This window comes from Mus pahari, chromosome 3 (assembly GCF_900095145.1).
Source record: "Mus pahari chromosome 3, PAHARI_EIJ_v1.1, whole genome shotgun sequence".
NCBI classification, from domain to species: Eukaryota; Metazoa; Chordata; class Mammalia; order Rodentia; family Muridae; genus Mus; species Mus pahari.
In genome coordinates, this window is record NC_034592.1 from 76,083,389 (window position 1) to 76,099,438 (window position 16,050).

General features: G+C 44.9%; 1 protein-coding gene across 5 annotated transcripts in view; it reads left to right on the top strand.

Annotated features, from left to right (window-relative positions):
- The first annotated feature begins 3,527 nt into the window (after positions 1-3,527).
- Celf1 (CUGBP Elav-like family member 1) overlaps positions 3,528-16,050 on the top strand; it is a 79,619-nt gene continuing 67,096 nt past the window's right edge. For 2 of the 5 annotated variants that reach the window (XM_021193624.1, XM_021193623.1), the window contains exon 1: positions 3,528-3,790. The gene's annotated coding sequence lies outside the window, so the exon portion shown is untranslated. The remainder of the gene's footprint in view (positions 3,791-16,050) is intronic. The other 3 variants (XM_021193622.1, XM_029536516.1, XM_029536513.1) reach the window with 3 other exon arrangements.

The window sequence follows — 16,050 nt, forward strand, 5'->3', positions numbered from 1 at the left end:
GCACCACCACGCCCGGCTTGACATACTCTTTAGGTAACAAGGAGGGCCTGGTGTAGCTCTAGGGGAGCAATGTTGTATCTATGCCAATCATACTGGAATAGTTAAGCTTGGTAAGACAGGTTGAAAGAGAGAGCTAGATTGGCTAAACAAGGGTGATTTAGAGTCCCTCTTCAACTGGTCACCCTGGGTCTTTAGTAACCAGGCTGATAGGCCTTCTGATAGTTATTCTGTTGATAATGCTATGCACCCTGTTAAGGTCTAGGTAACTGTGACCTGGCTAGTCTGCCATTATAAGGAAACTTTCTAAGTTTCTGCTGTTACTAGGAAACTCTCATGCCCGAGTTGATTACATAGTCTGTTATGTTCTGTGTCCTTAGAGACTGATGATGGTGGAAGTCACAACTACTTTGTCTAGTTACCCACAGTAAGCCTGGACCCAAACAACCACACAGCAGCACGTCCTGCATGAACCTTTATGATATTTGCACTTATAAGCTGCCGCTGGGATGGACACCAACATGAGAGAGACACATGCACTAATATAAGAAACTATCTGGAATAAGACTTCCGTTTTGAGTAGGGGTTAAGTTTAAGTTCCCAAGACCTCCCTAGGAACTGACAAGTTAAGACATGAATGTTAGACAAGTCCTATCCTGGTAGACAAGTTAAGACATGAATATTAGACAAGGCAAGTCCCCTGTCACAGTTGAATACTCCAACCAATGGGAACAGCATAAGAGTAACAAAGACATGTTCCTAAGGAAACCCCTATCCCTAAATCTTGATTGGTGGAATAACTTGGCACAGATGTTTGTGTATCTCAGGCTTAAGAGGCCGTGTAGGAACTTAACTTGGAGTCATGGTTCATCTCCTGAATTGTGTCCCTTGTTGATCAGTCCTGGGGTGTGGTGCAAATTATCCCTAGTTGATTGAGATTGGTGTCTAAGTGATTTGTGCAGTGACTCCCAGACCCCCAAACACCCTTTGCCTATTAAATTTCATTTCCCACTTTGTGGGAGATAGGGTAAATGTTGTTAAGCTCATGGTTCAAAGGACCCAATGTAACCCCTTATATACTGACCAAGAATTATGACATCAAAGGTTTCATGTGTTACAAGAAAGAGGGAGGAATGATGGGGGCCTCCATAGCTACAGAGATCCCATGTTGTATATAGTCTCCATTTCATACTAAGCTAAATTCCCAGGAACAGCTTCTGGCTCAAATGTTCTGGATGAGTGCAAGCCACAGTATCCTGCTCCATACATCACTGGCTGGCCTCAATCCAGGCCAAGCTATCAAGTAAACCACTTGAGACACTTGATATGCAGGAAACCACCTAAAATACCAGGTGTGAAATACCCAATGTATTCGTGAATCTGGTTGGATGCCCCCTACCCCACCTAGTCTGTGGGGTTTTGTCTTTAAAAGTTGTTCTGGGGCTGGAGAGATGGCTCAACTGTTAAGAGCATTGACTGTTCTTCCAGAGGTCCTGAGTTCAATTCCCAGCAACCACACGGTGGCTCACAACTATCTGTAATGGGATTTCCTCTTCCGGTGTATCTGAAACCGCTACAATATATATATAATAAATCTTTAAAAAAGAAAAAAATACAGGAGCAAAAAGTTGTTCTGTTCTGCCCCTGACTGACACAGTTTGAATCCTGAACCCAGCTGTCTCCCTGATATATCAGCCTTTGAATAAAGAAACATTTTGCTGGCTCAAACTTGGTTTTCATAGTGGATTATTCCCAAATTCTTAGATCCTAACAACACAACATCATTTTCATCATTATCCCTCCTATGTAATAAATTCTCTGCAGTAACCCTAACTAACGACTCTTAGAAATCTTCCATTACCAGCAGGACTAACTTTTTCTCCTAACAGATTTTTTGCCAAGAGTCTTATTCAAGAACTGGTTAAAAATATCAGTGTTCCATCTTTCATAACCACTCTAGTTTTTCCTAACTTATCCATCTATATGCAACTAATTCACATCTCTAATTCCATTCCCATCAATCAACAACATGAAGGTATAAAACCAATTTGAAAATTAGAAAGAGGGGCTGGTGAGATGGCTCAGTGGGTAAGAGCACCCGAGTGTTCTTCCGAAGGTCCGGAGTTCAAATCCCAGCAACCACATGGTGGTTCACAACCATCCATAACAAGATCTGATGCCCTCTTCTGGAGTGTCTGAAGACAGCTACAGTGTACTTACATATAATAAATAAATAAATCTTTAAAAAAAAAAGAAAAAGAAAATTGGAAAGAACAGGCCAGGTGTGGTGGTACATGCCTTTAATCCCAGCATTCAGTCAGGGGAGGCAGAGGCAGGCTCAGGGGAGGCAGAGGCAGGCAGATCGCTGAGTGAGTTTGAGTCCAGCTTCAGTAACAAGAGGGAGTTGTAAGACAGCCAGAGCTACACAGAGAAACTCTGTCTCAGAAAAAAACCCCAAAGCTTTACAGTACAATTAGGTAATTTGATAATGAACAACCTAGGGGCTATTTGTTTTGATCTACATGATTGTGCCTCTAACACAGGGGAAAACCCTTGGCTACTGCTTGGGGCAGGGGTGGGGGCTGCCTTTGTGAGTGTGGTAGGGTAGGGTATAACCGGCATTTATAGGTATATCTTTTTTTTTTTTTTTTCTTTAGGAAGCTAAGTGATAAAGAGAAATAATTGCCAACTCATGAGTAATTTGTAAATTGATGGAGCCCGGACCTCCCAGAACTAAGTTTTGTTTCTCAATCTGCATTTCATTGTCTCACAATTCACTGTCTAGACTTTGTGGCATAAACAACACACTTAATGTGTGAATCCATCTAGATGCAGGGTAGGAATACCGAATCCTAAAAGGGGGGCTGGAATCTTAAAAAATGTTTTTATTGTTAATTTTTTTTTTCTAAGAAGGGTAGGTTTGGACTGGATAGTTTCTTAATAGAATACTTAAGAGCTTCCTGGTGCCGCAGGAATTTTTGCCAGCTTGTGCATGCATGCAGTTGATGATCTCTGTACAAGGCACTTCCCTAACTCTGAAAGCTTGCAACACACATTCCACCAGAAGGAAGGCCTGGATGCAGTTGTCTGTACGCTGATGTGCAAAAAGAAAGGGTGTGCCCCGCGTCCAGTGTTAGCCAAGCACCCATCATTCATTCATTCATTCATTCATTCATTCATTCATTCATTCATTCATTCATTCATTCATTCATTCATTCATTCATTCATTCATTCATTCGATATTTATTCTGTGTACTTTTCATTGCCAAGCTGCGTTGCGTTGCTTGCCCGCCAGAGGTGCAGCTTGTGCGGTGCGCAGAGGCAAGAACTTCAGATTCCCAGGCCGGGGTCTTCCCTCCAGTGCAGCTCTGAGACAAAGAGATGCACCCCTGCAGCTCCCGGGGCTGAGGGCTCCGCCCGCGGCCCCCAGGGTTTCAGCGCGGCTGCTCCTCCACTCCCGGGCCGGAGGGGGCGCTGCAGCGCCGGCCCTCCGCCCGCCCCTGCGCGGCGCTCGGCTCGGCTGGGCTCGGCGCCGCGGTGGTACGTTCCCCTTCGCCGCCCGCCCCCTCCGCGGCGGCCCTCCCCGCCGGTGGTAGGTGCCGGAAGTGCCGCCATTTTGGGGTGCTCTGCTCTGGCGGCGGCGGCGGCGGCAGCGGCAGAGGCAGAGGCAGAGGCGGCAGCGGCGGCGGGACGCGGAGGCTCCCCCGGGATTCGGCCTCAGCAGCGAGGCAGCGGCGGCTGCGGAGGCGCAAGGCAGCAGCTGAGGCGGCGGCGGGCTCAGGTGCAGCCGCTGGTGAGTGCGGCGGCCGCAGGATAACGGGCCGCGGGATGAAGGGAGGGAAAGAGAGGGAGGCTGGAGGGAGGCGCCGCGGGGCGGGTCGGGTTCGGGCGGCTCCGGGTCCCAGGGCCCTCCGGGCGCGGTCGCTCCCGCTTCCCCGCACCCCGGGGACCAGGCCGCGGACTGCTCGGGACTCGGGGGCCCCCTCCGCGTCCGCCTGGCGCGTGCCCCTGCTCCCGGGGAGACCCGCCCTCCTCGTGGCCCGGCCCCGGCTCCCTTGCCCTTTGCCTCCACTCTCCGGGCCCCGAGGGCTTGCTTCCTGCACCGCACCCGAGTCGTCCTCTCGGGCTCCGCGGGGCGAGATCGCGGCTGTCTGCCCGAGACGCCGCTTCCCTGACCCTGTCGCCCCACGTGTGCTTCGTGCCCACCCCCGGGGGTGTCCTAGATTCCCGCCCCTAGAAGGCAGCGCTCCTCCGGAGCCTCCGGAGCTCTTACAGTTCTCGCCCTGGGGCCGCCTGGCCTCGCCCTACCCCCCACATCAGGTGCTCGCTCGCCCAGCCAAGGCCTAGTAGCTGGGCTCGAGTCTCGCACCCAGGAGCGCGGACGGCTCCGGAGTGTGCCTCCCTCGCTAGGTACCAGGCTTTGGATTTAAAGTCGGTGGCGGTGTCTCGGTTGTGGTGGTTCTGGCAGGATGTTGTTTTAATTTTCTCCGACCATTGCATATGCTTCTTAAGGAGCTTCTCATTGGTGTAGAGACTGATTCCGGGGAGAAAGTGTGAGATTTTGGTCCGAGCTTGTTTTAGCCCAACAGAATCTCTTTCTGGTGCTCAGAGTTAATGCTGTATAAAAGCTGTTGAACAGTTTTGAAGAGCATAAGAGTCTGTTGATAACGTCTGCATTGTTAGCAGGTTACAAACACCCTTTGCACACTTAAAAGGAACTTAACCTTTAAAAGATCTCTTCTCTGTCTTCTAGTCTCTGAGTGGAAGAGGTTTTAATTGCACTTTTTCCACAGTTCGTTTCCTTTTAGATCCTTAGAATGACCGTGTCTTAAGATGGAATTGCTTAGAATTCTTTTTGGTTTGGGCATTAACAGGTGTACTTGGAAATGGAGGTTAGAATGGACAAACTGCAACGGCACTGATTTTTTTTTTTTTCTCTATACTAGTTTTTATATTAGTAGTTTTACTGCCTGAGAGTGTGGTTTCTGATCATGACCTAGGGAGGACTGAAAGCCATGCTTATGGTAAAGCAAAGCTGAAACTTTCAGCTGTTACTTTAGCTGGCAACCTTATGGGTTCTCTTGGTTTCTTCTTCTCCACCACCTGTTTCTCTTAAGAATGGCTCTTGGCTCCAGAGCCTAGGTCTCCATTCTCTCATTCTTTCTTACCCTTTGGGTTTTCTTTTCTCAAGGATCCATTAGCAGTAGGGGAGGGAATGTTACAGACAGTTGAAAGGTTTTGTGTTTTTTTTTTTTTTTTTTTCCTTCAGTGCCTTGGCTTCCTCACAAAGGAAAGTGACTTATTTGCCCAAGGTTATTATAGCAAGTGCTTTAAAAACATCTCCCACCAAAGGTTTGCTTGCTTTGCCTTTGTAATAAAAATTCACAACACTATCATGAGCAGTGATGCAGATGAGATGGAAAGGGACGGAAGGGCTTGGGCTTGAAGTTAGAAAGTCTACATAATTTTCAAATCTTTTTGCAGTAGGTTACTAGTTGGTCAAGTCATTCTTTTATTATGATCCTTGTTTTAATCTTCACAATCCTCTAGGAATTGGAGTCAATTGGTGTTAGTTTCCTGTGTCAATTGGTGTTAGTTTCCTGTGATTGTACCTGTGGGCTGCTGGCCAGATAGTGAAAATTGGAGCCAGAATGACTTACGTTCTAAAGATGTCTGCATACTTTTCTTGTTACAGAAATTGCAGATTCATTATAAAACATACAGGTAATTCAAACGGGGAAAAAAAAAATCTTACCTTTCAGAGATTGTTGTTAAAATGGGTGTGTGTGTGTGTGTGTGTGTGGGTGTGTGTACAACTTTTCCCTGCCCCGCCCCCTCCCCACCCCCCAAGACAGGCTCTTCCTATGAAGCCCTGACTGGCCTACCTCCCAAGTGCTGGGATTACCGTGTATATACCACCACATCTTTCCAACTTTGTCTTCATCACTTTAGCCTTCTTTTGTCGGTGTGTGTTCTTTTGTGTTACTGGGAATGCAGCTCTTGGCCTCCCACAGTTGATAGGCATGCTGTCTTCCACTGAGTTTTTTTCCTTAGTCCACATCCCTTTCTTTTTTTCCTAGGGGTAGGATCTTCATTTTCTGCAGCTCAGACTGACCTTGAAATTCATTGTAATTCTACCTCAGTTTCCCAAGTGCTAGATTACTGGTATATGTCACCATGCCTGTCTTGTACATGGTGGAGAAGCATTTATTACTTACCAAAGTGGATTTATCCTAATCAGTTTGGTCGTGTTGTCCCCTTCCCCCCATCTTGAATTCCTGACCTCTTGCCTCTGTCTCACAAGTTACAGAAAAACAAGTGTGTCACTACACCTGGCTGTGATGTAGCTTTAATAGTAGGTGGTAGGCTTGGTTTGTTTTACTAGCCACATTTTATTCTTAAGTATATGGTGTTTTGTCAGCTTTTTGTATTACACATGCATACTGCCCAGGAGGGTCAGCGGGGACCCCCAGGAGTTGGAGTTAGAGAAATTGTAGGAGATGTGATTCAGGTCCTCTGAGCCATCTCTCCATCTCCCAGCCACACTTTAAATAATTTTAAGTAATGATCTGTAGTGTAGTTTCTGCTCATAAGAGATAGGCCAGTAGATCCTCCACCCAGCATAGGAGCAGAAGAGTCCCGCAGTTAAAGATGTGGTCAGAGGAAAGAGTGAGACAGGTAACTAACAGAGACCTAACATTGTGTGTATGTCCATTTTGTGTGTGTGCGTGTGTGTGTGTGTGTGTGTGTGTGTGTGCGCGCGCGCGCGCTCTAATAAGGAAGTAGGTTGTTAGATGGTAGCAGTAGTGGATGCCTTGGGGGAAAGACAGCTCTCACTTAGAGGGAGCACGAGCAGAGGCTCCTCTGTCCAGGGATTTTGGTCTTCCCAACAAATAGCTCTGTATCCCCTGCCTCCCTAAGACAGGGAGGGTTTCTTTGTGTATATCCCTGACTGTCCTTAAACTCCCAGAGATCCACTTGCCTCTGCCTTCAGAATGCTGGGGTCAAAGGTGTGTGCTACCACCCAGCTAGCTCTGGACTCTCTAACCAACAAGTAATAGGATTTGATTAAGTTCTTTCATCTGCCTTGTAAAAAAGTGCTTTTTTTTGAAATACAATTCACACACCATATAATTTATCCATTTAAGGTATACAAGTCAGTGGTTTTAAATTTAGAATTACTATTTTTTGTTGTTGTTTTGACAGTAGCCTGGCTATGTAGCCCTGGCCAGCCTCAAACTTACTATGTAGACTGGGCTGGCCTGCCTTCCAAGTACTGGTACTAACGGAAATGTGTCACACGCCTGACCTGTTTTTGTTTTTATTTCTTTTCCTTACAGGTTCACTATCCCATATTCTAAATGCTTGAGTCCAGAGGTGCTCTTAGGTTTAAGGTCTTTGTTTTTATTTTTCTGAGACAGTGTCTCACTATGTAGTTCAAACCACTATGTAGGCCAGGCTGCCTCAAACTCAGAGATCTACCTGCCTCTGCCAAATATTAGGATTAAAGGCATGTGTGCAATGATAAACTGGGGTTTGGTTAAAAAAGATTTTGGGGGCTGGGGATATTTACATGTACATAATGAGATATCTTGAAGTATCAACATGAGCTCTATTTAACTATCCTGTATACTTTTCTACATGGAGACTCGGGTGTCCAACATAGATATACTCAGAAGTAGGCTAGCCTACTTATGTGGTGACTGTGTTTGAAAAACCCTCATGCTAGTTCTGTGCAGCTATACTAGTTTATTTTTAAATTTAATTCATTAATTTTGACACTGGGCCTCACTGTGTAGCTTTGACTGGCCTAGAACTCAAGTAGACAAGGCTGGTGCCTGTCTCTGCTTCCTGAGTACTGGGATTAAAGGCATGTATCATCTGGCTATTTTAATTGTGCATTCTTGTGTGTTTGTAGAGAGAGAGAAAATGGATATGAATATGTATGCCACTTGTGTGCAAAGTGCCCATAGAAGCCAGAAGAGAGCATTGGATCCCTCTAGAGATTGAATTACAGGTTGTTGTGAGCTATCTGATATGGGTGCAGGGAACTGAACTATATCCTGACAGAGCATGAAATGGTCTTAATCAATCACTAAATCATCATGTATCCCAGGCTAATCTTGAATCTGCTGTAAATATGAGGATGACCTTAGAAGTCTGATTCCCCAGCATCTACTTCCCAAGGCCATTTCAGAGGTATATCATTAGTTCAGTTTTCTGTGGTACTGGGGATTTAATCCATACTCAGAGCTTTGTGTATATAAAGCAAGTACTCTGCCAACTGAGCCTCATCTCAAGCCCCCCTAGGCCACTTTATAACCCATCAGCAGTGCTAAGCATTCCAGGTCCGAGCTTTACAACACTTGTTTCTGTGATTTTGTTTAAAATATAATTATTTGTGCAGTGTCTCTATGTATAGGTGTGTGCTTGTTGTGGTACAATGTGGAAAAGAAGCCAGAAGACAATTTTTGAGATTCAGTTTTCTTTTACCATATGACTCTTGGGGAGGGAGTTGATTCTTTTCTTCTACCAAGAGGGTCCTGGAACTCAGGCTGCCAGTCTTGGCAACAGGCTTCTTTACTTGCTGAGCCATCGTGCTGGACCTTGTAGCCACACTATTTTGACTTTATAATTTATTTTTATTTATATGTATAAGTGTGTATCTGTATGTCACATGTGTGTACCCACACATGCGGATCAGAAGAGGGTGCTGAATACCCAAAAGCTGGCGTTAGAGATGGTTGTTGTGGGCTGTCCCTTATGGGATGCTGGGAGCCAGATTTGGGTTTGGGTCCTTTGGAGGAGCACAGCCAGCATCCTTAACTGCTAAGCCATATCTGTAGCCCCCCATAGGTTTTGTGTGTGTGTGTGTGTGTGTGTGTGTGTGTGTGTGTGTTTGTGTTTAATTAAAATTGTCATGTGTATGTGTGTGACTGTATGTGTCAGTGGTGTCCTTGAAGTCAGAAGAGGTAGATCCTCTGGAACTGGGGTTACAGATGGTTGTAAGCTGCCACATGGGTACTAGAAACTGAACCCAGGTTCTCTAGAAGAACAGAAACGTGCTTTTAACTGCTGACCCACCTCTCCTGTCTCCTTTTGTGTGCGATGTTGCCTTATAGCCTAGACCGATCTCTGTTGTAGTCCGCCTTCATCTCCCCTTCTAGTTTTGTTTTGATTTCAAGACAGTTTTTGTATCCCTTAACTTGTGGTAGGGGCGTGGATGGCTTGAAGTTCTGATTGTCTTGTCTCCACTTATGGAGACAGGATTTTGTCCCAGTTTGTCCTGAGGGTGACCTTAAATTCTTTATTTTATTTTATTTTTTTAAAATATTTATTTATTATATGTAAGTACACTGTAACTGTCTTCAGACACTCCAGAAGAGGGCGTCAGATCTTGTTACGGATGGTTGTGAGCCACCATGTGGTTGCTGGGATTTGAACTCTGGACCTTCGGAAGAGCAGTCGGGTGCTCTTATCCACTGAGCCATCTCACCAGCTCTTTTTTTTTTTAATTGTTTGAGACAAGATCTCTCTAGGTATTCCAGGCTTCCTAGAACTCTCATGTAGACCAGGATGGCCTTGAACTCATAGAGATCCTCCTACTTATGCCATCCAAGTGCTGAGATTAAGATTGTGCACCTGGCTATCCTGCTTCTTACCTCTTAAAATTGAGATTCCAGGTGTGCCATTATGCCTAATTTAGTTTAGCTGTCCTTCCCCCCCCCCCTTTTTTTTTTTAGACCAAATCTTCTTACTTTGTAGTTGGAGCTGGTCTGGAATTCATTATGTCACCTAGATTGGCCTTAACCTTATTTGAATCTATTATCTTATCATCTCTCCCAACTTGGAATCTTAGGCAGGAGCCCATCATGCCTGATTTTCTGAGTTGAATTTCTAGCAGGTTCCAGAGTTGGCTGCTGTTGATTTACCCACTCTTTTGCTTGATGTCTTGGCACACAGAAACAGCCAACAGGCAAGTAAAATAGAAACAAGAAAAGTTGGATAAAAACTTCTGTAATTGAGAGTTGATGTTTCCTTTTTTTTTTTTTTAAAGATTTATTTATTTATTATATGTAAATACACTATAGCTGTCTTCAGACACTCCAGAAGAGGGCGTCAGATCTTGTTACGGATGGTTATGAGCCCACCATGTGGTTGCTGGGATTTGAACTCTGGACCTTTGGAAGAGCAGTCCGGGTGCTCTTACCCAATGAGCCATCTCACCAGCCCATGATGTTTCCTTTTTTAAATTGTAGAATCCTTTTGGTTTTTCAAGACAGGGTTTCTCTGTGTAGCCCTGGCTGTCCTGGAACTCACTCTGTAGACAAGTCTGGCCTCGAACTCAGAAATCTGCCTGCCTCTGCCTCCCAAGTGCTGAGATTAAAGGCGTGCGCCACCACACCCGGCCAAATTATAGAATCCTTAATGTGGAAGCTTAATGGTTTGAAAAAAGTGGTGTGTCTTGCATGGAATACAGCTTGAGAGGAAAAGTTGTGATAGCCTGACATGCAGGATTTATAAATTGTTATCACCATTGTGACCTTTTTTCCCCCTGTCTTTAAAGATAGCTAGTTGGAGAGATAGCTTGGGCTAAGAGCACTTGCTGCTCTTCCAGTGAACCCAGTTTCAGTTTGCAGTACCCATGTGTTAGCTAACTATCTGTAACTCCAGTTCCAAGATATCTGACACTCTTGGCCTTTGTGGATCAGCACATTGGTGCACATGTGTATGTAGAGGTCTCTCCCCCACACACACACCCTTAAAGATAATACTCAGAACTTAATGCCAGAATTAACTCATGACTTGAGCAGTGTTGGTAATTTCCTCTGTTATAGTACTGTACTGCTTTTCTAAATGTTTTTATTTTTTGAGTATTTTATACACTATATATCTTAGGGTTACTGTTGTAGTGTAGAAGTACCACTGGAAGCAACTTGGGGAGGAAAGGGTTTTTTGGTTTACACTTCCACATTGTAGTTCATCATTGGAAATCTGAACAGGAATTCAGACAGGGCAGGAATCTGGAGGTAGGAGCTGATGCTGAGGACATGAGGATCATGCTGCTTACTGGCTTTTCCTCATGGTTTGCTTTGCCTGCCTGCCTGCCTGCTTGCTTCCTTCCCTTTTTTTCTTCTTTTCTTTTCTTTTCTTTTCTTTTCTTTTCTTTTCTTTTCTTTTCTTTTCTTTTCTTTTCTTTTCTTTTCTTTTCTTTTCTTTCTTTTTTTGGAGTAGCCCGGGCTGTCCTGGAACTCACTCTTTAGACCAGGCTGGCCTAGAACTCAGAAATCCATCTGCCTCTGTCTCCCAAGTGCTGGGATTAAAGGCATGTGCCACCACTGCCTGGCAAAGGTTGTTTTCTTGATGAGATTTTTACACTTAACTAATAATTTTTTGTTTTTTTGAAATCTTTGTCCAAAAACTGGCTGTTAGAATTCCTTAAACAACATTTTCTTTTTTCCTTTTTCCTTTCTTTTCCCCGCTCCTTTAAAATGAAATTTTATTCATGTGTATATGTGTCTGTGTCTGCCAGTATTAGCAGGGGCCAGAGAAGGCATTGGATCTACTGAAGCTGGAGTTACAGTCAGTTCTGAGCTGACTGACATGGGTGCTGGAATTTGAACTAGCATCCTCCAGAAGAGCAACCAGTGCTCTTAACTGCTGAGACATCTCTCCTGAGACATCCCTTGTTTCAGAGACAGTCTCTCATTCATGTAGCCTAAGTCCAATTTTGTATGTAGCCAGTGATGACTTTGAACTCTTTTTTTTTTTTTTTTGGTTTTTCGAGACAGGGTTTCTCTGTGTAGCCCTGGCTGTCCTGGAACTCACTCTGTAGACCAGGCTGGCCTCGAACTCAGAAATCCGCCTGCCTCTGCCTCCTGAGTGCTAGGATTAAAGGTGTGCGCCATCTTGCCCGGCATGACTTTGAACTCTTGATCTTCATGTCCGAGCTCTTCAAATGTTGGCACATACACTTAATAACCTTTTCTTGGCTTTTTAAAAACTTTATTTTGTGTGTGTTTACATTTGTTTGCATGTGTGCCATGTCTTGAACAAAGAAAACCGAGGGCAACTTGTGGTAGTTGGTTTTCTTCTTCCATCTTTACGTGGAGTTTGGGAGTCAAATTCAGCTCACTAGACTTGTGTGGTGGCAGCTAGTTCTACCTTTTTAAAAGTTGGGTAGGTTATAGTGGTAGGGTATTGTGGTGCAGTCTTTAATCCCAGTACTTGGGAGGCAGAGACAGGCAGATCTCTAGAGTTTGAGGCTAGCCTTTGTTTGTTTGTTTTTTGTTTTTCAAGACAGGGTTTCTCTGTGTAGCCCTGGCTGTCCTGGAACTCACTCTTTAGACCAGGCTGGCCTTGAACTCAGAAATCCACCTGCCTTTGTCTCCCAAGTGCTGGGATTAAAGGTGTGCACCACCACACGGGGTCAGCCTTGTTTACAAAGTAAGTTCCAGGATAAACCAGTGCTACATAGTGAGACCCTGTCTTGAAAAACAAAACAAAGCCAACCCTTTATTAGGAAGCTGAGAGTTCAGGCCTGTAGGCTATATAGCAACATTGGCTGAAGAACATTATCACCAACTGCCCTACATCTTCCCCTCCCCCATAAAAACAAAAACTTGACTCTCATAAGCTAAGAGAATGAATGTTAAATTTTTTTTCTTTAGGCAAAAGGTGGTATTTTTTTTTTCTTCTCATTAAACATAATTTTGCGATGCAGCCTGGTCTGGTCCAGGCTAGCCCTGAACTTTGAAACCTTGTGTTTTAGCCTACCAAGGGTTGGTTGTTTCAGAAGTACTTCTCTTCTTGGAGGTTTTCTAACTTGTATTTCATAGAAACCTTTCCTTTCAAAAATTGAGAAAGCCTAGTAAAAGGACATGATGTAAATATATTTCATTCCATGATTTAAAACATTTTAACTTTAAATGTAAAGTTTTGTGACTTAATTCTGTGTGATATCAAGTCAAGGATTTTGTGCCTAACCTTTCAAGAAAAGGATGAAAAGTTTTCCGAACAGCTTCTGATTTTTGTTTTTTCTTTCTCTACACTTAGAATACATGGCACAAATATTGAAGAAGAGTCTAGTTTAGTGGTTATATTGAAATTGAAGGTATTATAATTGATTAGAATGTGCTTCTTTGGTATGTGTTCAGTCTACCCACTAATTTGTGGCATTGATGTTCATCTCTAATAAAATGAAGCTGACTCATTTTTTTCTTCCTTGGCTTTGTTTTGTTTTTGAGAGGTTGTCTCTGGCTGACCTGCTAGCCTGCAACTAGCAATATAGTCTAGGTTTCTTCAAACTCAGAGATCTGCCTGCCTCTGCCTCAGGAGTTCTGGGATTAAGGTGTACACCTTTAATCCCAGCACTTGGGAGGCAGAGGCAGGTGGATTTCTGAGTTTGAGGCCAGCCTGGTCTACAAAGTGAGTTCCAGGACAGCTAGGGCTATACAGAGAAACCCTGTCTCGAAAAACCATTAAAAAAAAAAAAACAAAAAAACCCCCACCTTGTTGTAGAAGCTGTGTGTTACAGTATGTACCACAGTACACCCCTCTGTCTACACATTTGCTTGCGAATGTTTATTACAATGAGTCATTGGTCTGGTTCAAAGTCTCTGGCTTCTGTGACACCATCAATATTGGATGCTCATCAGTGGTTGTCCTGTTGATGCCCTGTGTCATGGAGATCCTGCAGCTTTGGACTAGCAAGACCAGCACTTTCACATGCTCCAACAGTTCACAGATGAAGTAGATTTTGGGGTGGGCCAATTCAAAGCCCTGGATGTGGGCTTGGGTGGTAGGTAGCTGAGCTAGTCAGCTGAGGGTGGGGTGGGGGAGGGATGCACGGTCAGCTCTCCCACTTGCATCCTCTTGGGCTGCCTCACTCATGCCTCCAGAGCCAGCAGTGTGCTGCCCAGTTGAAGCATTGGGCCCACTCTCCCCTCTCCCAAGTGCTGCAGTGGGTGAGAGGCTAGGGCAATCCAAGGACTCTCACTGTCAGGGCTGGCACATCTCTGTTTTCCTTATCAGGGCCAGATCCACTGTGTTGCCCCAGTGAGGGGCAGGGCTAACTCTCCCAGCTATAGTAGGTAGCAAGAAGGATGAGGGCATCACCTATAAACCCACCTCTCATGCTCTGCCACTCACCAGCTGCAGGACTTGGGGTCCTGTACCTTGCCTGGGCAGCACAGCAGTGGTAGTGCTGGTGGAGGGGGTGCAGGTGAGTCTGCCCTACCATTCATGCGTTCTGAAGTGGTATGGGCATAGGGGTAATGCTACTTCCAGACCCCTGCCTCCACCACCACCCTCTCACCACCTGAGGCAGTCGGGTGAGCTGGCCCAGAGAGCATGAGCTGTCTGTCTGCTGAACTGTCCAGTTTGTAGTGTTAGACCTTTAATTTTGTAAGATCCTTTTTTTGGAGTTATGTAACATTGCTATTCTTCAGCAAAAGAATCTCCAGGTTAGGGACTGTTGCAAGTTTATCTTTGTTCTTTTACTTTTTTGTTTCCTGTGTGGTGGGAACAAATTCTAGCAGAAAATAGGGGAATGTGATACTTGGTGATAATGTAGGGCAACTAATAGTCTATTCTGAGTAGATCTTTTTTTGTTTTGGACCTGACCTTATTTGGTTATATACTAAAGTTGTTGTTTTTTGTTTGTTTGTTTGTTTGTTTTTTAGAGACAGGGTTTCTCTGTGTAGCCCTGGCTGTCCTGGAACTCACTGTAGACCAGGCTGGCCTTGAACTCAGAAATCTGCCTGCCTCTGCCTCCTGGGTGCTGGGATTAAAGGTGTGCACCACCACGCCCGGCAAAGTTTTCTATTATGTATGTCTGTCTTTTTTTTTTTAGACAGTGTTTCTAGACCAGACTGGCTTTGAAATCAGAGATCCCACCTGCCTTTGCCTACCAAGTGCTTGAGTAAAGGTGTGTGTAACTACCTACCACCGGCTGGAACAGATCATTTTCTGTAGAGGCTTTTCCCAGTTTCTTTGTGATTGGATCTTTTGTGTGGGGACACAATCTTTCCCACTAATCTCTTGCCCCCACACACTGTAGTCACCTTGCTCAGCGGTTCTCTCCTGGGCCAATTTTGTCTGTGGTGGTGGTGGTGTTGCTGCTGCTGCTGTTTGGTTGGAGTGGGCTATTACTATGGAGAAGCCTTGTGCTGTTTATTAGCCGTTTGCCTTACTCTGACTGCCATCTGATCTGAGCAGGAGACTTGTAGGGACTAAGGAGCAGAAGGATAAAACATGATAGTGGTGACTACTTGAAATTCATAACCATTTGATACTGTTAGCTAGCTGATGATTTTTTTCCGAAGAATCTCTACTGGTTATGGAAATAGAGTCATTTCAAGCTGTATGAGAGGCTTTCTTCAAGGATATTTCACTAGGAGCTATTTATGTGGTAAAAGATTATTTGTTAGGTCTCTTTCTTTTATGTGGTAGTGAGGGGGGGGAGCAGGGCCGTGGCTCTATGGTAGACTAGTCTGTATACTCCTGAGTTAATGTCCCAGGCCCTCCCTTGTTTTGGAATAGGGTCTTACTGAGTTTCCCAGGTTGGCCTTGAACTCTTGATCCTTCTTTCTCAGTCTTCTGGTATAGCTAGAATTTCAAACTTGGGCCATCAAGCCTTGCTAAGTCCCTATTTCTTAGGTAGTTAAGAGAAGCAAGGTTTCTCTGTGTAGCCCTGGCTGGCCTGGAACTTGTCTGGCCTCAAACTCTTGAGATCCGATTGCTTCTGCCTCCTGAGTTGTTGGGATTAAAGAGGACCTCCACCAGGATGTCAGCATTGCATTTTGTATTTAGCTCCTAATTCAATTTGTATTTGCCTTAAAACATTTTAAAGCTGGGCAGTGGTGGCGTTATACAGAGAAACCCTGTCTCAAAAAACCAAACCAAACCAAACCAGAAAAAAAACATTTTTTAAAGGGACCCCCCCCCCCCTCGAGACAGGGTTTCTCTGTGTAGCCCTGACTGTCCTGGAACTCACTCTGTAGACCAGGCTGGCCTCGAACTCAGAAATCCACCTGCCTCTGAAAGGGGATT